The sequence below is a fragment of the Hyla sarda genome, chromosome 4 (assembly GCF_029499605.1).
Source record: "Hyla sarda isolate aHylSar1 chromosome 4, aHylSar1.hap1, whole genome shotgun sequence".
Classification (NCBI taxonomy): Eukaryota; Metazoa; Chordata; class Amphibia; order Anura; family Hylidae; genus Hyla; species Hyla sarda.
Window position 1 is genome coordinate 405618736 of NC_079192.1, and position 23595 is coordinate 405642330.

At 41.2% G+C, this 23595-nt stretch overlaps 1 protein-coding gene across 7 annotated transcripts in view; it reads right to left on the minus strand.

Annotated features, from left to right (window-relative positions):
• The window catches only part of WNT7B (Wnt family member 7B), a 248747-nt gene extending 226098 nt beyond the window's left edge, over nt 1-22649 (minus strand). For 3 of the 7 annotated variants that reach the window (XM_056517507.1, XM_056517508.1, XM_056517506.1), the window contains exon 1: nt 22458-22634. The gene's annotated coding sequence lies outside the window, so the exon portion shown is untranslated. Of the gene's footprint in view, nt 1-22457 lie in introns of all 7 variants that reach the window. The other 4 variants (XR_008843215.1, XR_008843214.1, XR_008843216.1 and 1 more) reach the window with 3 other exon arrangements.
• Between the last annotated feature and the right edge of the window lie 946 nt (nt 22650-23595).

The following is a 23595-nucleotide window of genomic DNA, read 5'->3' on the forward strand; positions in this document are numbered from 1 at the left end:
GAGTTGTAGTTTTGCAACATCTGGAGGGCTACAGTTAGAGACCACTGTATAATGGTCTCAAACTGTACCCTCCAGATGTTGCTTGGCAACTCACCGGCTTCCGTCGGATCCAGCCGCACGTCATCGCCGCCCGCCGATCTCCGTCGCCTGCAGCCTCCGACGCCCGCCCGGATCGGTAAGTGGATCTTCGGCGCCGGTCCCCGTCGTTTCCCCGTCCTGCCCCGCCTATTGTGGGAGGGCAGGACGGGGAAAACAAAAGTAAACCCCCCCGCCCCCGATCTGCTATTGGTGGTCGCGTCTAGACCACCAATAGCAGGGATAGGAGGGGTGGCACCCGTGCCACCTCACTCCTATCGCTTCAGGGGGATCGTGGGTGTCTTAGACACCCGCGATCCCCCTTACATTGCGGGTCACCGGGTCACTATAGACCCGTAATGACCCGGAATCGCGCAAATCGCAAGTGTGAATTCACTTGCGATTTGCCGCGATCGCCGACATGGGGGGGTCTGATGACCCCCCTGGTCATTTGCACGGGATGCCTGCTGAATGATTTCAGCAGCCATCCCGCTCCGATCCCCGCCCGGCGCACGGCGGGGACTAAAACTGACCATGACGTAAATGTACGTCCCTGGTCCTTAAGACCCAGGGTGTCGGGACGTACCGTTACGTCATGGGTCCTGTAGGGGTTAATAACCACATACGAATTCCGTATTATGCGCAAGAAAATGAATGTAATGTACGTCCTATTTTTTTTAAATGGAAATACGCATATATATTTTTTCTGGGTGCGTATGAAGTCATGGTGACATGTCGCTTATGGGGGTGCGTTCACACCACATTATTGTCTCCGTGTCCGTTACAGTACTTTAAAACTTTACTGTAGCCAACTATGCTATAGTGTACGGCAAAAAAAACAAAAAACCTTATAATAGTTTTTTTTAACCCCTTAACGACAATGGACGAGAGGATCAGATCATCGGTAATGGCGAACCGAGGTCCCCTCACCTGCCTCCGTCTGTCTCCAGGGGTCTTCTGCTCTGGTCTGAGATCGAGCAGACCAGAGCAGAAGATCGCCGATAACACTGATCAGTGCTATGCACAGCACTGAACAGTATTAGAAATCAAATGATTGTTATAAATCAATGGTTCTTTTTCACGACTGTACCCCCAAAGGGTGAAAGTATGTCCACGGGTAACCCTAGCACGTAAATTTGCAGAAAAAATAAGTCATAAAATTACTCATTTTCATAATGGCGTGTGCTTACCTTTATACTAATGCGATACTTAATCCTCTTGTGCCATTATTCTCCCCCCTACATTTTAATCCCCTTGTGCCTTTATTATCTGATATGGAAAAAGGGGATCAGAGGGAGGGAGGAATAACGGCACAATGGGATTAAGATGGAGGGGGTGGGGCCTGTTCGGTGGGCCACATTAAGCGGTGAAGTCCTCCTGCACTGTGCGGCACCTCTGCTCAACGTCAGGGGACGTCGCACGTCTGCCTGGCAACCACGCAGCTCCCACAAAGTGGCCGCGGTACTTTACAGAGAGTATGGGTACAGGTACCACCGGTGGAGAACCCCTGCTATAAATAGTCCTCTATGAGGACATAAAAGTGTATAAAAAAAATTTCAAAAAAAAGGGAAAAATCCCCTCTCCCAATAAAAATGTAAAACGTCCCTTTTTCCCATTTTACCCCCCAAAAGTGTTAAAATTTTTTTTATTAATAAACATTTGGTATTGCCGCGTGCGTAAATGTCCGAACTATCAAAATAAAATGTTAATTATCCCATATGGTAAACAGCATAAACGTTAAAAAAAAGTCCAAAATTGCTGCTTTTTTGTCACATCATATTCCAAAAATATATTTAAAGTTTTACATATGCAAATGTGATATCAATAAAATGTACAGATCATGGCGCAATAAATTTGCCATCATACCGCTTATACAGAAAAATGAAAAAGTTATGGGTCGTAAAAATTTTAAGGATTTTAAACGTACTAATTTGATTAAAAAGTTAGATTTTTTTTAACCACTTAACGACCATGGACGTAAATGTACGTCCTGGTTTGGCAGTACTTCGCGCACCAGGACGTACATTTACGTCCTGTGTATGACCGCGAGCATCGGAACGGTGCTCGCGTCATACACGGCAGGTCCCGGTTGCTAGCTGCAAATTGCGCGGATGTCCGCCATTAACCCCTCAGATGCCGTGATCAATACAGATCACGGCATCTGCGTCAGTGCGGTACTTTGAATGGATGATCGGATCGCCGCGGCAGCGCTGCATGGCGGCCGGAGGTCCCCCGGGGTCTTCTGCTCTGGTCTGAGATTGAGCAGACCAGAGCAGAAGATCACCGATAATACTGATCAGTGCTGTGTCCTATACATAGCACTGAACAGTATTAGCAATCAAAGGATTGCTATAGATAGTCCCCTATGGGGACATAAAAAGTGTAAAAAAAAAAAAAAACTTGAAAAATCCCCTCCCCCAATAAAAACGAAAATTGTCCGTTTTTCCCATTTTACCCCCAAAAAGCGTAACTTTTTTTTTTAATAAACATATTTTGTATCGTCGTGTGCGTAAATGTCCGAACTATCAAAATATAATGTTAATGATCCCATACGGTGAATGGCGTAAACGTAAAAAATTTTAAAAAAAAGTCCAAAAATGCAGCTTTTTTTGTCACATTTTATAAACATTTTTTTTATCAAAAATGATCTAAAAGTTTTATTTATGCAAATGTGGTAAAATACAGATGACGGCGCAAAAACTGAGCCCTCATACCGCCCTATATACGGAAAAATGAAAAAGTTATAGGTGGTCAAAATAGGGCGATTTTAGATTCGGGATCGACCGATTATCGGTATGGCCGATATTATCGGCCGATAATCACGATTTTGGGCATTATCGGTATCGGCAATTATCTTGCCAATAATGCCCCGCACCGCCCCCACTGCAACCCGACCGCCACCCCCTCGACCCGCCGCACCTCACCCCCGACCCACCACACCGCGTCGCACCCCCCACCGTGATGCTAGGCGGTATACCGATATGGATTTCATACCGCTATACCGGTCGGGCCCCTCCCCCACCCTCCGAGTCAATAAAAAAATTAAACCCGTAATGGGGGTCGTCCAGGCAATCCTTCCTTCATGTAGTGTCCGGGGGCGTTCCGGGTGGAGGGTGGTCCGGTCCGGGCTGTCCTTCTTCTCCCACGGTCTTCTTCTCCACTCCGGGCAGGCTCCGGCCTAGTACGCTGCATAGACGCCGCTATGCCGTGACGTCAGGTGCGTTGCTGCGCACGGGCGTCACTGCGCAGCGGCGTCTATGCAGCGTACTAGGCCGGAGCCTGCCCGGAGTGGAGAAGATGACCGACGGAGAAGAAGGACAGCCCGGACCGGACCACCCGGAACGCCCCCGGACACTACATGAACGATGGATGGCCCGGAGCACCCTGGCAGGTAGGGGAGAGAAGCGGGTGGCGGCGGCGGTCTATGGCCCCGCAAAAGCCACTGCAGATCATTGATTTAAAGCGCCTGCTTTAAATCAATGATCTGCAGCGGTGTCGCAGGGGGTTAAATAGCCGATAACTTATACCAGAATATCAGTATAAGTTATCGGCTATCGGCCCTAACCTGCACCGATTATTGGTATCGGCCCTAAAAAAACGATATCGGTCGATCCCTATTTTAGATTACTGATTTTGTACTAAAAGTTTTAGATTTTTTTTTAAGCAGTACAAAAAAATTTAAGTATCTAGCCATGGGTATCATTTTAATCGTATTGACCCACAGAATAAAGAACACATGTCATTTTTACCATAAAGTGTATAGTGTGAAAACAAAACCCTCCAAAATGTGCAAAATTGTGGTTTTCATTTAAATTTCCTCTCTAAAAATAAAATGTTTTGGGTTCGCTGTACATTTTATGGTAAAATGAGAGGTTTCATTACAAAGTACAATTGGTCATGCAAAAAAAAGCCCTTATATGGGTCTGTAGATGGAAATATAAAGGAGTTATGGATTTTAGAAGGCGAGGGGGAAAAAACGAAAACGCACAAATATAATTGGCCTATGATTAAATTTTGCCACACAAATAGTATTTTTTTTGGTTGCGCCATATGGTAAAATGAGTGATGTCATTACAAAGGACAACTGGTCGTGCAAAAAACAAGCCCTCATACTAGTCTGTAGATGAAAATATAAAAGAGTTATGATTTTTAAAAGGCGAGGAGGAAAAAACAAAAAGGCAAAAATAAGTGGCCTGGTTCTTAAGGGGTTAAATTACATATGACTGGGTTCACAGCACATTTTTGGCCCCATTACTGTCTCTGTTGCACTTTCTTTCACTTTGCTGTATGCAAAAACGTGGACAACTACGCTATTGTGTATGCCAAAAAGAAAGGACCCGTTACAATCCGGTTTCTTTTATTACAAAAGGCTAGGGTGACATCACATTTTTCGAAATTTACACTGGAGATCCCATGGGTGGCACAAGGACTGAGCATTGGCGTCCCCTTAAACAACAATGCATTTCTAAGCAGATCTGCTTAACCCGTTTACGCAAAATCAGGTACATGTACCTGATGATTAGCGGTGACTTCGCGCAACATCAGGTACATGTACCTGATGTACATAAACTGTCACAGCGCCGCCGCGCGCTGTGACAGTTTTATGAAACTTGCTGTGCTACACAGCAGGACCTCCCTGAAGCCGGCCAGGGACCAATCGCAGCGGTCCCCGGCCGGCGATCGCTGCTATTGGTCCGTCAGTTCTGACAAACCGAAAGCAGGGATCTGGCGGCGGTCTCCTCCTTCCCCCTCTCCTCCGTCGCTTCATTCAGTGAAGCGATCGGTGGTGAGAGGGGCCCCGTTGGGGGAGGCCGCCCGCAGCACTCAGGATCGGAGCGCAGCTCCGATCCTGAGTTAACCCTGTAGACGTTGCGGTCACTGTGACCGTGGCGTCTATTAGGATTACAGAGGGAGGGAGCTCCAACTGTCACCATCGGCGCTCTGCAAAGTGAAAGCAGAGCGCTGATGGTTGCCATGGCAACCGGAGGACTGACAGTAGCCTCCGTTGCCATGGCAACATGAGTGATCAGTCTCTACCTAAGGTAGGGACTGATCTTTCCTATGCCTGTCAGTACTGACAGACATAGGCAAAATTCAATGGAGTACAGATGTGTACTCCATTGAATTGTGTGTATAACAGTAAAACAAAAAAAAGTTAAATGTGAAATAAAGTGAAAAAGAAATAAAAAAAAGTGAAAAAAAATAAAAATGTGAAAAAAAATTTAAATTAAAAATGTGAAAAATAAAATGAAAAAAATTGGAAAAAAATTGTAAAATAAATTATATATATATATATATATATATATATATATATATATAATACACCCCCAACACAAACCCAAAAATAGTCCCCCCAAAAACATCAACATGTCCCGCAAAAAAAGTCCTCACACAATTGCGTCAGTGAAAAAATAAAAAAGTTATGGCTCACAGAATACGGCGAATTAAAAACGTGATTTTTTTTTACAAAAATCGTTTTTATGCTATAAATGAACTAAAATATAAAAAAAAGCATACAAATTTGGTATCGCCGTAACCGTATCAACCTGCAGAATAAAGTTAACATGCCATTTATACCGCATGACGAACGACCTAAATTATTTTAATAAAAAACAACTGCAGAATAGATTTTTTTATGTATATCACCTCATAAAAAATAAAATAAAAAACGATCAAAGTGTCACATGTGCCCCAGAATGGTACCAATAAAAGCGTCAACTTGTCTCCCAAAAATATTTTTGCACCCCAAGGCCTCTGCGACTTTATATGATGCCAACAAAATATCCTAAACTAAAAGGGTGCCCCAAAATCCACATACCGTATATACTCGAGTATAGGCCGAGTTTTTCAGCACGATTTTTCGTGCTGAAAACACCCCCCTCGGCTTATACTCGAGTGAACTCCCCCACCCGCAGTGGTCTTCAACCTGCGGACCTCCAGAGGTTTCAAAACTACAACTCCCAGCAAGCCCGGGCAGCCATCGGCTGTCCGGGCTTGCTGGGAGTTGTAGTTTTGAAACCTCCGGAGGTCCGCAGGTTGAAGACCACTGCGGCCTTCAATATCATCCAGCCCCCTCTCACCCCCTTTAGTTCTGAGTACTCACCTCCGCTCGGCGCTGGTCCGGTCCTGCAGGGCTGTCCGGTGAGGAGGTGGTCCGGTGAGGAGGTGGTCCGGGCTGCTATCTTCACCGGGGAGGCCTCTTCTAAGCGCTTCGGGCCCGGCCTCAGAATAGTCACGTTGCCTTGACAACGACGCAGATACGTCGTTGTCAAGGCAACGGCTCTATTCCGGGCCGGAAGCGCGGAGAAGAGGCGCCCCCGGTGAAGATAGCAGCCCGGACCACCTCCTCACCGGACCACCTCCTCACCGGACCACCTCCTTACCGGACAGCCCTGCAGGACCGGACCAGCGCCGAGCGGAGGTGAGTACTCAGAACTAAAGGGGGTGAGAGGGGGCTGGATGATGTTGAAGGCCGCAGTGGTCTTCAACCTGCGGACCTCCGGAGGTTTCAAAACTACAACTCCCAGCAAGCCCGGACAGCCGATGGCTGCCCGGGCTTGCTGGGAGTTGTAGTTTTGAAACCTCTGGAGGTCCGCATGTTGAAGGCCGCAGTGGTCTTCAACCTGCGGACCTCCGGAGGTTTCAAAACTACAACTCCCAGCAAGCCCGGACAGCCGATGGCTGCCCGGGCTTGCTGGGAGTTGTAGTTTTGAAACCTCTGGAGGTCCGCAGGTTGAAGGCCGCAGTGGTCTTCAACCTGCGGACCTCCGGAGGTTTCAAAACTACAACTCCCAGCAAGCCCGGACAGCCGATGGCTGCCCGGGCTTGCTGGGAGTTGTAGTTTTGAAACCTCTGGAGGTCCGCAGGTTGAAGACCACTGAGGGCGAATGATGAGAAGAGGATGATGAAGGGGGGGGGGGTGTGGGGATGATGAAGGGGGGTGGGGATGATGAAGGGGGGGGGGTGTGGGATGATTACAAGGGGATGATGAAGGGGGGATGTGTGGGATGATAAGGGGATGTGTGGGATGATGACAAGGGGATGATGAAGGGGGGATGTGTGGGATGATGACAAGGGGATGATGAAGGGGGGATGTGTGGGATGATGACAAGGGGATGATGAAGGGGGGATGTGTGGGATGATAAGGGGATGTGTGGGATGATGACAAGGGGATGATGAAGGGGGGATGTGTGGGATGATGACAAGGGGATGATGAGGATGTTAATGACGGGTCTGGATGATGACAGGGGGGGATGAGGTATTTCCCACCCTAGGCTTATACTCGAGTCAATAACTTTTCCTGGGATTTTGGGTTGAAATTAGGGGTCTCGGCTTATACTCGGGTCGGCTTATACTCGAGTATATACGGTAGCACTCCTTCATGTCTGAGGCCTGCATGAGAGACACGTAGCGCTCAAAGGCCACATATGGGATATTTCTAAAAACGTCAGAATTCAGGGAATAAATCTTGAGTTTTATCTCTTTGTCAACACCTACTGTGTTACAGAAAAAAATGGATAAAAATGAAAAATCTGCAAAAAAAATGAAATTTTTAAATTCAGCCTCCACTTTGCTTTCATTTCTGTGAAGCACCGAAAGGGTTAATAAACTTCTTAAATGTCATTCTGACTACTTTAAGGGGTGCAGGTTATAAAATGGGGTGATTTATGGGGGTATCTAACATGAAGGCCCCTCAATTCCACTTCAGAACTGAACTGGTCCCTGAAAAATAAGATTTTGAAATTTTCTTGAAAATCTGGAAAATTACTGCTAAACTTATAAACCCTCTAACATTCTAAAAAAGTAAAATTATGTTTATCAAATGATGGGGACATATTGTAGATGTGAATTAATCATTCATTTGGTGCGATATGACTATTAATGGTACAAGCATAAAATGTAAAGTCTCGAAAAATGCAAATTTTTCATTTTTTTGGCAAAATGTTTCATTTTTTTTTTACAAAAAACGCTGAATATATCAATCAAAATTTACCACTAATGTAAAGTACAATATGTCACGAAAAAACTATCTCGAAATTGGGTTGATAAGTAAAAGCATTCAAAAGTTATTACCACATAAAGAGACACATGTCAGATTTGAAAAAAAGGCCTTGGTCATTAAGGCTAAAACAGGCTGTTGAGTAAAGGGGTGTGTGTACATGAACATTCTTCTGGTGGATCAGCCCAGAAATGCAGTGTCTATGAGGACAGCAATGCAGTCCGCACTGTCCTAGCACCGCCCTCAGGATCTTAAATGGGCATTCTAGCCAGAGATTCAGTGGTGTGAACCCAGCCTTAAAGTCTTTTTAATTTTTTGCTGTATGCAAAAACACGGTCAATGGTACTCTTGTGTATGCCCCAAAAAAAAAACTGTACTCATTTTTTTTTTCTTTTTAAACACGTATGTTAAACCGATAACACAACGTGAATGTACCAAAAGTCAATGGAAAATGGATTGTGCTCTAGGGTATACAGTACCATCCGTTTTTTTCTCGCATTAGTTATCCGTTTTCCTGTAAAACATATAATGCGGCTCTCATTCAGACCTGACTCATTACTCATAACTCAGGGAACGTGCCAGCTTCAGTGCATCATCATGTAGCAGTTTCGCGTATCCAGTGGCCTTGAGGTTTCCTTTGATGAAGAATGGCCCCACTATCTTTGCACCCCATATACCACACCATACCATCAATTTTTGTGTTCCAACAGTCTTAGAGGGATCTATCCAATGTGGGTTAGTGTCAGACCAATAGCGGTGGTTTTGTTTGTTAACTTCACCATTCACTTAAAAGTTTGCCTCATCACTGAAAAAAATCTGCGTAAACTGAGGATCCTGTTCCAATTTTTGTTTTGCCCATTCTGCAGCACCTGAAACTACGGATACTGGAAGCCTGTGCTAGCATTTCTCCTGCGGTGTTGCGATCAGTGTGTGAAGAGTGGGAGAAGAGGGTTGCATTGACAATCCAGCACATTGAACACATTTTATAAGTGGTCAGAAATTTGTAAATAACTCATGAAAGAATAAAGTTACGTTAAAACCAAGCACATCATTGTTTTTCTTGTGAAATTCCCAATAAGTTTGATGTGTCACATGACCCTCTTCCTATTGAAAAAACAAAAGTTGGATTCAAAATTGCCAACTTCAAAATGGCCACCATGGTCACCACCCATCTTGAAAAGTTTCCCCCCTCACATATACTAATGTGCCACAAACAGGAAGTTAATATCACCAACCATTCCCATTTTATGAAGGTGTATCCATAGAAATGGCCCACCCGGTATATATATATTTATATATATATATATATATATATATATATGAAGCAAAAAAGTTCCAACAGCACTCCAAGTTTCAAATCAAACGCAGTGTTTATTGACGCATGGTCAGCAGTGAATGCGACGTTTCAACGGCCTCACGCCGTCTTTCTATGCTTGAGAAAGACGGCGTGAGGCCGTTGAAATGTCGCATTCACTGCTGACCATGGGTCAATAAACACTGCGTTTAATTTGAAACTTGGAGTGCTGTTGGAACTTTTTTGCTTCGTAAATCTATACTTGGTCTGCGACTGGGACCAGGTTATTTTCCACAGCACCCGCCACCTGCACGGGATTAAAATTGGTGTGCTGCTTCTACCAACGGTTCCTATATATATATTTTTTATTTGTGGGGGAAAATTAAAAAGAAAACATCAATTTTGCAACTTTTTCTGGTGGGGAGGTGTTTTTACGCAGTGCACTTTATCTTAAAAATGACATGTTCTCTTTATTCTGTAGGTGAATGCGATTAAAATGATACCCGATACACAATTTTTGTTTAAAAGGGACTTTTTCTATTTCTTTTTATCAAATTTTTTTTTTTTCTGATATATGATGTGTACAAAAGCTGCATTTTTGGCATTGGTTATTTTTTTTACATTTACGCTGCTCACTGTGCAGGATCATAAACATTATATTTGAATAGTTAGTAGTAGTTATTTTTTTATTTATTTTATTTTTGTAAAATGGGAAAAGGGGGGATTTTATATAATTGAAAATACATTTTTTATTTATTTATTTATTTTCACTTATTAAGTTCCCATTGGGCATAACATTATACAGTGTGATTGGCACTCCACTGCCGATCATGATGGATTTAATACTTTAGACACCATGATCCATATCATTACGATCCACTCCCTGTCATTAGTCATGAGTGTAGTAGACGTCACTCAACACATCGCTTTAAAGAAGATCTGCATCCATAGACACTTATCCGTAGGATAGGGGATAAGTGTCTGATCGCGGGGGGTCCGAACGCTGGGACCCTCCGCGGTCTGCTGTACGGGGCCGAAGCTCTCCCGTGCAGGAGGCATTTCGGCCGCAGCATGACTCCACGGCCGACACACCCCCTCCATGTATCTCTATAAGAGAGGTGGAGATGCAGCGTTCGTGCATCCCCGCCTCTCCCATAGAGCTGTATGTAGAGCCTCAGTGAGGTCGACGACAGGTGCATTAGCCAGGCAGAGCTGCGGCAATGCCAGGTCCCCTCCGCGATCTGACACTTATCTCCTATCCTTCGGATAGGGGATAAGTGTCTATAGCTGCAGTACTCCTTTAAAGTCTCACAACCCTTCAGGGTGTACATTAACGCCCAGAAGCTAAGGGCGTACATTTACCCTCCATGTTGTCTTGGGGCTAAGTGTGTAAAGAAAAAAACAAAAAATACATACGGTACTTTTCATGTAGCTGCTACCGCCATGCTGTGGCCTGGAGAAAATAAAATTTGTTCTCCCATTGGGTTAAATCCACATGGGTAAGAACTGCTGGGAAATTTACCTGCAGATTAGCAGCCACTTATTATGTTGTGCATTTGTGATTCAATTCAACATGTTCTGTGTGTAGTGATGAGAACAACGGTAAAACTTTCCTGGTTTGGGCACAGAATGTAAACATAAAATTCAATGTGAACAGAGCCATTTAGAGCCTCCATTGAGGTCCGACTGGAAGAATATCCTGGCATTCATCAAAGGGGGCCATACTTTCGGTTCAGCCTACCCCCCCCCCCCCATACACATGATTGGCCATGGGTGCGTGGGTTCTGAATGGGAAGAAAGAAGGAACCTGTTGCCTGACTACTCGGAAAGTGTCTTATCTCCATGTGAGCAAAGAGATCGGGCAGTTGAAATTCAACATACTCGATCCTCTTCTACCCTAAACTTATCTTTCAGGGCAGAGTAGGACAGCCATTATACACTTTAGAAGGACAGCTGGACCTGCAGTGAGCAGTGGGTTCGATTGATGGGTGTCTGGGATATTAAGTCAGTGGGGTCCATCAGCAACGTTGGTACCCCATGGTGTAAATGATCCAAAACTCGTTTTTTTATTTTCTGTCTCTATAAAAAGGGCACATAAAAACAGTATTGATGAAAACTGTAGATGAATCTGTGGATTGTCAACAAATCCCATCCATGAGTGAGAAAGGTAGTCAGCACCACTCCACCTGTAGCGATGAGTCCGCTCCTTGGCTGGATAGTAGCCGCAGGCGAGCCTATCCGGTGCCCGTGTATTGCAGTAAGATATGTCAAGAACACTTGGAAAGAAGAAAGTTGACACAGCACCCAGGACACTTCATGCATATACTTGCAGCTTTATTGCTAGGTGCAGGGATACACAAGGATGCACAAACCAATAGCACCATTGGTGCTATTGGTTTGTGTATCCTCGTGTATCCCTGCTCCTAGCAATAAAGCTGCAAGTATATGCAAGAAGTGCCCTGGGTGCCGTGTCAACTTTCTACTTTCCAAATCCAATCCATGTTGGCAAGATACAGAGACAAGTATCTTATGTGTACAGGCCATTTTATAAAAGGGTATTGAGCGATTCACAATCTAAATACTAGGGATCGACCGATTATCGGTTTGGACGATATTATGGGCCGATATTCACGATTTTGGGTGTTATCGGTATCGGCAATTAATTTGCCGATAATCCTATAATGCCCCGCCCCCCGCACTGCCCCCACCGCAAAACAAAATCAATATCGGTCGATCCCTACTAAATAAGATATAAAATATTTTATGCACATGCTCTGGACTGGTTCTTCTATAGCGTCAGACATGTGCCTGCTTCACGCTATGCACATGCATCCAAAAAACTGCTGATACTTTCAAGCTCTACTGTCCATTTAACCGACAAGCTCAATTTAGGAACTTAAAAAAAAAAAAATCGCAATATAATTTGCAATAAATTGATTCAAAACTTGTCAAACTGGAATACTTTGGTAAAACACTAAAATATAGGCCCCGCAAGCCAAATGATCCGGCTATTAGGCACAAGCTAGCCATCTACTTGAGATAGGTGTTCGGCCTGTTGACAGCCATCTCTCCAAATCCAACCGTACACATGCACACTTGGTTTGGCTGAGCAAGCATGTATTCTGAGCAGAGAAAGCCACTACTAGATTACACTGACAGTGCCTTATTCCTCTCTCCCCCCCCCCCCCCCCCCCCCCCGAGAACAAAAGGATCAGCATGTGGAACTTCTTCTCTCCCCCAACTTTACCATCAGGAGCAAGGAGGGCCCCATACACAAGATATTAATCAACACTATTGCCATGCTGTTTGTTCTTTTTATTTTATTTATTATTATTTTTTACATAATACAGCATGCTATAGGTATGCCATCATTCAGGCTGCTTCTGTTTCTTTTCCTGCTTAAAAAATTGCACGTGTAAATGTGGCTTTTTTTGTATGTGGGGAGTTTACATTACAAATCATTCAAATAGTAATAATTGAATCACACGATCTATTGATCACACAATTTATTGTAGAGATAAAGGAACAAAAAAAAAATGCCCAAAGCACAAGTCATGGAAAAGATGCCACAAATGCAGAAAAACACCATAATAATAATAAAAAAAAATTTTTTACATGCAATTTTTATGTCCAAAAAACACTATGCGCTACTACAGCAATGCACCTACAATTGTGCAAAGGAAAACTAGTCAGTGCGGCCCATTATAAAATAGACTACATTCCAGTTTATGAGGATTACATATAATACACTATAGTAGAATTGTATTATTACAACCTTTTTTTTATATATATATTTTTTGTATATAATATTGTTAGCATTCAGACTTCTGTAAATGTTACATTTTATATTATGAGTCTGTAATATAATTTTTATTTTATTAGGCTGGGTTCACACACAGTATTTTGGTCAGAACTTTGGTAATTTTTTTAGCCAAAACCAGGAGTGGTTGCACCATTGCATTGTATTGTTTTCTCTGTGTCGGTTCTACTCCTGGTTTTAGCTAAAAAAAAATAAAAAAATTTTTTTTTTTTTTTTTTTTTAAATACTGACCAAAATACTGTGTGTGAACCCAGCCTAATTCTACAATAGATCATTACATATGGTGCTGTGAACTATATGGAATATATAAACTCTGTGGGCATTATTATACTAAAATGACATTAACTGTAAAAAAAAACAAAAAAAAAAATTGCCTTATTACCCTATATAGTATAAACTATACAATATATTCATTATCACATTATGTTATTTAACTGTTATCTTGTATATGCATTGTTATGCTGCAAGATGTTAATTGTATTTAATAAGCAAAACTGTATAAAATGTACAAAATGGGGATAAAATAACATGCTATTCATGCTGTAATATATTGACTTGCATATAAGTATGGTATATTTTTTTGTTTTCCGACACGTCTCGCTTAGACATGTATAATGAATGTCTTTACTAGTTCCCTCTTAATAACTTTTTTTTTCCCCTCTCTGGAAAACTTTTCAAAATTAACAGTAAAAATTAAATAAAAACAAATAACATGCTATTAACAGTATAAATTAAAAATGGTGTAGGTAAACAACATTGCGGTAAACTGTATATATAATATGTGAAGTAATATACCTCTGTATTCTACAACATATGTGTGGAATATTGTACAACCTGGCTGTGAACTGTAAATACCGTAATATGTGAATTATTGTACCACATGGTATAAACTGTACATAAAATGTGAATTTTCATACTGTATGGTGTAAATTGTATATGATAATATGATATGTGGAATATTATACTGCATTGTGTAAACTGTATATAATATGCACATTATTATACATATTGTTTATATGAATTATACAGATTGCTGTTAACTATGTAATATATCCATTTTATACATATTGTTTATATGAATTATTATTCAGATTGCTGTTAACTATGTAATATATCCATTTTATACATATTGTTTATATGAATTATTATACACATTGCTGTTAACTATGTAATATATCCATTTTATACATATTGTTTATATGAATTATTATACAGATTGCTGTTAACTATGTAATATATCCATTTTATACATATTGTTTATATGAATTATTATACAGATTGCTGTTAACTATGTAATATATCCATTTTATACATATTGTTTATATGAATTATTATACAGATTGCTGTTAACTATGTAATATATCCATTTTATACATATTGTTTATATGAATTATTATTCAGATTGCTGTTAACTATGTAATCTACACATTATTATACTGCTTGATCTAAGCTATATAATGTGCATATACTGTGACATGTATATGAAAGGTAAATCATATACACATTGCTGTAAATTACATAATATATACAATATTATAATACAAGCTGGATATTGTATATAATATATCCATTATTATACTGTAAACTGTAGATAAAACTATAAATGCCATATATTATGTTTATACTGTTATTATATTGTATTGGTGCTGAGTTGACTATATAATATATCCATTAGTATGCTGTAAACTGTAAATTAAACTATACATGTTTTATATTATGTATATACTGTTATTATATTGTATGGTGTTGACTATATAATTTGTTTATAATATGGGCATTTCTGTGCTAAAGTGATATGTCAATTATATGCAAATATTACTGTATGTTTTAAATTGCATATAGTGTATTATCGCACCTGATGCAGTATACTTTATATCACTTATGCATTTTTCTTCGTCATGCAGTACATGTTATATTACACGTGTGTTATAACACTGTATATGCATTATTATTCCACCTTGTTCAGTACACATTATATTTCATAATTTTACAGTACCTCATTCTGAACACTGCTATTTATTATTGGATTTCCGTGTACATTTTGGAGAGAAATAAAGAAATGCATTTTACTATATTTATAAACATCATGTGCCAAACAATTGGCAAAAATTTTCTTTTTTTTTTTTAACCATTCTGTTATTTTGTTTTTTTTCCCTGAAATGTGGCCATGGTTTTTGTATTTTTTTTCCACAATCATTTATAAGTCATTTATGAAAATTTTCACCTAGTTTTTGCTGTCATTTCAGACTGTGGTTTTTCATTTTCAACAGAGAGGTTAAAAACTTTGGCACAATTTGGTGTACAGTACATTGGCGCAATTTGGCACATTTATGCTGGGCCAAAGTTTAAAGACATGTGAAGCTCCATCTATTAATATGATGGAAAAGTGAATTAAATTCAGTATGAAAAGGGGATCATAGTACATGAGGTCCATTATATTACACGTGTATTAATCAACCTGATGAGGTACATAGTATAAAACATGAATTAGTCTACGTTATGTGGTACACAGCATATCACATGTGCTTTATGTCATCTCATGTGGTACACATATCACATGCATTATTCTACCTTATGCGGTACACAATATATAACTTGCAATATTCTAACGTATGTGATATACATTATGTGACGTAAATTATTCTACCTTATGTGATACACATTATATAACGTGCATTATTCCACCTCATGCAGTATACATTATATCACATGTGCATTATTCCACCTCATGCAGTACACATTATATCACATGTGCATTATTCCACCTCATGCAGTACACATTATATCACATGTGCATTATTCCACCTCATGCAGTACACATTATATCACATGTGCATTATTCCACCTCATGCAGTACACATTATATCACATGTGCATTATTCCACCTCATGCAGTACACATTATGTCACATGTGCATTATTCCACCTCATGCAGTACACATTATGTCACATGTGCATTATTCCACCTCATGCAGTACACATTATGTCACATGTGCATTATTCCACCTCATGCAGTACACATTATATCACATGTACATTATTCCACCTCATGCGGTACACATTATATCACATGTACATTATTCCACCTCATGCAGTACACATTATATCACATGTGCATTATTCCACCTCATGCAGTACACATTATATCACATGTACATTATTCCACCTCATGCAGTACACATTATATCACATGTGCATTATTCCACCTCATGCGGTACACATTATATCACATGTGCATTATTCCACCTCATGCAGTACACATTATATCACATGTACATTATTCCACCTCATGCAGTACACATTATATCACATGTGCATTATTCCACCTCATGCAGTACACATTATATCACATGTACATTATTCCACCTCATGCGGTACACATTATATCACATGTACATTATTCCACCTCATGCAGTACACATTATATCACATGTGCATTATTCCACCTCATGCAGTACACATTATATCACATGTACATTATTCCACCTCATGCAGTACACATTATATCACATGTGCATTATTCCACCTCATGCAGTATACATTATATCACATGTGCATTATTCCACCTCATGCAGTACCCATTATATCACATGTACATTATTCCACCTCATGCAGTACCCATTATATCACATGTACATTATTCCACCTCATGCAGTACACATTATATCACATGTACATTATTCCACCTCATGCGGTACACATTATATCACATGTACATTATTCCACCTCATGCAGTACACATTATATCACATGTGCATTATTCCACCTCATGCAGTATACATTATATCACATGTGCATTATTCCACCTCATGCAGTATACATTATATCACATGTGCATTATTCCACCTCATGCAGTATACATTATATCACATGTACATTATTCCACCTCATGCAGTACCCATTATATCACATGTACATTATTCCATCTCATGCAGTACACATTATATCACATGTGCATTATTCCACCTCATGCAGTACCCATTATATCACATGTACATTATTCCACCTCATTCAGTATACATTATATCACATGTACATTATTCCACCTCATTCAGTATACATTATATCACATGTACATTATTCCACCTCATGCAGTACACATTATATCACATGTGCATTATTCCACCTCATGCAGTACCCATTATATCACATGTACATTATTCCACCTCATGCAGTACACATTATATCACATGTACATTATTCCACCTCATGCGGTATACATTATATCACATGTGCATTATTCCACCTCATGAAGTACATATTATATCACATGTGCATTATTCCACCTCATGCAGTACACATTATGTCACATGTGCATTATTCCACCTCATGCAGTATACATTATATCACATGTGCATTATTCCACTTCATGCAGTACACATTATATCACATGTGCATTATTCCACCTCATGCAGTACACATTATATCACATGTGCATTATTCCACCTCATGCGGTACACATTATATCACATGTGCATTATTCCACCTCATTCAGTATACATTATGTCACATGTGCATTATTCCACCTCATGCAGTACACATTATATCACATGTGCATTATTCCACCTCATTCAGTACACATTATATCACATGTGCATTATTCCACCTCATGCAGTACACATTATATCACATGTACATTATTCCACCTCATGCAGTATACATTATATCACATGTGCATTATTCCACCTCATGCAGTATACATTATATCACATGTACATTATTCCACCTTATGCAGTATACATTATATCACATGTGCATTATTCCACCTCATGCAGTACACATTATATCACATGTGCATTATTCCACCTCATGCAGTACACATTATATCACATGTACATTATTCCACCTCATGCAGTACACATTATATCACATGTGCATTATTCCACCTCATGCAGTACACATTATATCACATGTGCATTATTCCACCTCATGCAGTACACATTATGTCACATGTGCATTATTCCACCTCTTGCTGTATACATTATATCACATGTACATTATTCCACCTCATGCAGTACACATTATATCACATGTACATTATTCCACCTCATGCAGTACACATTATATCACATGTGCATTATTCCACCTCATGCAGTATACATTATATCACATGTACATTATTCCACCTCATGCAGTACACATTATATCACATGTGCATTATTCCACCTCATGCAGTATACATTATATCACATGTGCATTATTCCACCTCATGCAGTACACATTATATCACATGTGCATTATTCCACCTCATGCAGTATACATTATATCACATGTGCATTATTCCACCTCATGCAGTATACATTATATCACATGTGCATTATTCCACCTCATGCAGTACACATTATATCGCATGTACATTATTCCACCTCATGCAGTATACATTATATCACATGTGCATTATTCCACCTCATGCAGTACACATTATATCACATGTACATTATTCCACCTCATGCAGTACACATTATATCACATGTGCATTATTCCACCTCATGCAGTACACATTATATCACATGTACATTATTCCACCTCATGCAGTACACATTATATCACATGTACATTATTCCACCTCATGCAGTACACATTATATCACATGTGCATTATTCCACCTCATGCAGTATACATTATATTCCATGTGCATTATTCCACCTCATGCAGTATACATTATATTCCATGTGCATTATTCCACCTCATGCAGTACACATTATATCACATGTGCATTATTCCACCTCATGCAGTATACATTATATTCCATGTGCATTATTCCACCTCATGCAGTACACATTATGTCACATGTACATTATTCCACCTCATGCAGTACACATTATATCACATGTACATTATTCCACCTCATGCAGTATACATTATATTCCATGTGCATTATTCCACCTCATGCAGTATACATTATATCACATGTACATTATTCCACCTCATGCAGTATACATTATATCACATGTACATTATTCCACCTCATGCAGTATACATTATATCACATGTACATTATTCCACCTCATGCAGTACACATTATATCACATGTACATTATTCCACCTCATTCAGTATACATTATATCACATGTGCATTATTCCACCTCATGCAGTATACATTATATCACATGTGCATTATTCCACCTCATGCAGTATACATTATATCACATGTACATTATTCCACCTCATGCAGTATACATTATATCACATGTACATTATTCCACCTCATGCAGTACACATTATATCACATGTACATTATTCCACCTCATTCAGTACACATTATATCACATGTACATTATTCCACCTCATTCAGTACACATTATATCACATGTGCATTATTCCACCTCATGCAGTATACATTATATCACATGTGCATTATTCCACCTCATGCAGTACACATTATATCACATGTACGTTATTCCACCTTATGCGTTTATTTATTTTCAAAATATAATTTCACCTCATGTGATGCGATGTGCACTTTATATCACCTGTGCTGTATTTATTTGCAGTACAATGTATTTCACATGTTCATTTTTTTTTTTTTATCTCACTCTATAAATCGCTGACATGTAATAATTTAGACTTCATTTGCAGTTTGGTGCTAACTGTAACCCGTATGAACCAGTTGCTGATCCCGTATATGCTGCCTCAGGTCTCCTTACTGTACACATAATTATTAATAATTATCCTGGCAGCATCAGAGGGATTCTTAGTGCCAACCAAGCTGTGTTATACTCTTACTCACATGTCATTCCTTCTAATATGATGCCAGTGACTGGTGACTCAGGGCTGAATAGTGCCAGTACAGCAGGCTAGTGAAATGTACTGTGGCTGGCATATATATATATATATATATATATATATATATATATACATACAGTGGTCCCTCAACATACGATGGTAATCCGTTCCAAATGGACCATCGTTTGTTGAAACCATCGCATGTTGAGGGATCTGTGCAACGTAAAGTATAGGACAGTGGTCTACAACCTGCGGACCTCCAGATGTTGCAAAACTACAACACCCAGCATGCCCGGACAGCCGTTGGCTGTCCGGGCATGCTGGGTGTTGTAGTTTTCCAACATCTGGAGGTCCGCAGGTTGTAGACCACTGTTAAAGGAAGTTGTACTCACCTGTCCCCGCCGCTCCGGACCGTCACCGCTGCCAGGGATGTCGCCTTCCATCGCTGTCACCGCATCCCTGGGGTGTCCCCGACGCTCTGGCAAGGCATCTGCTTCCCCTGCATCCTCGCTCTCCATCGCCGCCATCACGTGATGACGACGATGGAGAGCGCCGACGATGCAGGGGATCCCGAAGAAGACGCGCCGGAGCCCGAGGACAGGTAAGTGATCATCAGCGGACCACACGGGGCACAGCAAACGGCTATCCGGCGGGAGCTGAAGCAGTCTGCGCTGCCGGATAGCCGTTTATGCGATGGCCCCGACATACAAAAGCATCGTATGTTGATGCTGCCTCCAACATGCGATGGCCTCTGAGAGGCCATTGTATCTTGAAATGATCGTATGTCGGGGCCATCGTAGGTCGGAGGGTCACTGTATATATATATATATATATATATATATATATATATATATATAACTTATACTATACTGTACAATCCGCTTATGTTATATTCCTTTTTGATATTGTAACATTACTATTTTACTGATGTGATATGTTAAATGACAGAAGGACTGTGTCATCTAGTACATGCGAGCCTCTAGTATTAAAGGGCAAGCTATAAAAAGCTGACCTACTGTATACTTTACTGTGCACAGTGCAGTGTCATTATTTATACTGTGCTGGACTGGGACCAGTCTGCTGTGTGCTGATTCCACAGTGCAGTTATACTGGGAACAGATAGAATTATATTGGGAGCGACTATGCAGTGAATATACTGAAAATTACCAAACAGTGTAGAAGAGAATACACTGTAAGATAGTATATACTGGGTATACACTAAAGGATATTATATACTGGATATGGTCATACTGTGAAGGATAGTATATACTGGGTATGGTCATACAGTAACTGATAATATATACATGGAATATCTGTACAGTGCAGGAGGTATATACAGGGGATATCTGTACAGTGCAGGAGGTATATACAGGGGATATCTGTACAGTGCAGGAGGTATATACAGGGAATATATGTACAGTTCAGGAGGTATATACAGGGAATATCTGTACAGTGCAGGAGGTATATACAGGGAATATCTGTACAGTTCAGGAGGTATATACAGGGAATATCTGTACAGTTCAGGAGGTATATACAGGGGATATCTGTACAGTGCAGGAGGTATATATAGGGGATATCTGTACAGTGCAGGAGGTATATACAGGGGATATCTGTACAGTGCAGGAGGTATATACAGGGAATATCTGTACAGTGCAGGAGGTATATACAGGGAATATCTGTACAGTGCAGGAGGTATATACAGGGGATATATGTACAGTGCAGGAGGTATATACAGGGGATATCTGTACAGTGCAGGAGGTATATACAGGGAATATCTGTACAGTGCAGGAGGTATATACGGGGGATATCTGTACAGTGCAGGAGGTATATACAGGGAATATCTGTACAGTGCAGGAGGTATATACAGGGGATATCTGTACAGTGCAGGAGGTATATACAGGGAATATCTGTACAGTGCAGGAGGTATATACAGGGAATATCTGTACAGTTCAGGAGGTATATACAGGGGATATCTGTACAGTGCAGGAGGTATATATAGGGGATATCTCTACAGTGCAGGAGGTATATACAGGGGATATCTGTACAGTGCAGGAGGTATATACAGGGGATATCTGTGCAGTGCAGGAGGTATATACAGGGAATATCTGTACAGTGCAGGAGGTATATACAGGGGATATCTGTACAGTGCAGGAGGTATATACAGGGGATATCTGTACAGTGCAGGAGGTATATACAGGGGATATCTGTACAGTGCAGGAGGTATATACAGGGGATATATGTACAGTGCAGGAGGTATATACAGGGGATATCTGTACAGTGCAGGAGGTATATACAGGGAATATCTGTGCAGTGCAGGAGGTATATACAGGGAATGACCTCAGGATGGCTTATACATGGGATGGCAGGCTCTTTCCTGGGGGGCACTGTCATATAGTGGACTGTATATACCCAGTGCCCAGCTTCTTCTGACTGCAGAGCTCAGGTTACTGTCTCAGGCTCCTCTGTCCCCTGTGGGCTGAACACCAGGCTGTATACTGTACTCACATTGTATACACTGTATATACGATCTCACAGGCGTCTTACCTTGCTCAGTGGTGTCTCCTCTGCTCATGTCTCCCCAGTGTATATCCATCCACCTATATAATATTGTATATTCTCTGCTCTGCGCTGAAGTAAAGACACATCGAAATGTGCAGCAGGAAACTTGTGAGTCTGAAAAATGAAAGTACTGAACACTCTGCTGCCCCCAGGTCCAGAGCAGAGGAGCCACAGACCAGGCACTGCTGCCCCCAGGTCCAGAGCAGGGGAGCCACAGACCAGGCACTGCTGCCCCCAGGTCCAGAGCAGGGGGGCCACAGACCAGGCACTGCTGCCCGATCTGGGTATTACTCAAGAGCTTCCCTTCTCTCCAGGGTTATCATAATGCTACAATATATAATACAATGTATAATGGCTGATCGCATTGTCATGTATGAAGCCGGCCGGTTCCTTACATGGTGCAGTGTGTACAGTGCAGTGTACAGTGCTGAGGAGTTGGTGCAGAGTGTACAGTGCAGTGTACAGTGCTGATGAGTTGGTGCAGAGGGTACAGTGCAGTGTACAGTGCTGAGGAGTTGGTGCAGTGTGTACAGTGCAGTGTACAGTGCTGATGAGTTGGGGCAGAGGGTACAGTGCAGTGTACAGTGCTGAGGAGTTGGTGCAGAGTGTACAGTGCAGTGTACAGTGCTGATGAGTTGGTGCAGAGGGTACAGTGCAGTGTACAGTGCTGAGGAGTTGGCGCAGAGGGTACAGTGCAGTGTACAGGGATGAGGAGTTGGTACAGAGGGTACAGTGCAGTGTACAGTGCTGAGGAGTTGGTACAGAGGGTACAGTGCAGTGTACAGTGCTGAGGAGTTGGCGCAGAGGGTACAGTGTAGTGTACAGTACTGAGGAGTTGGCGCAGAGGGTACAGTGCAGTGTACAGGGCTGAGGAGTTGGTACAGAGGGTACAGTGCAGTGTACAGTGCTGAGGAGTTGGTACAGAGGGTACAGTGCAGTGTACAGGGCTGATGAGTTGGTGCAGAGGGTACAGTGCAGTGTACAGTGCTGAGGAGTTGGTGCAGTGTGTACAGTGCAGTGTACAGTGCTGAGGAGTTAGTGCAGTGTACAGTGCTGAGGAGTTGGTGCAGTACAGTGCTGAGGAGTTGGTGCAGTGGGTACAGTGCAGTGTACAGGGCTGAGG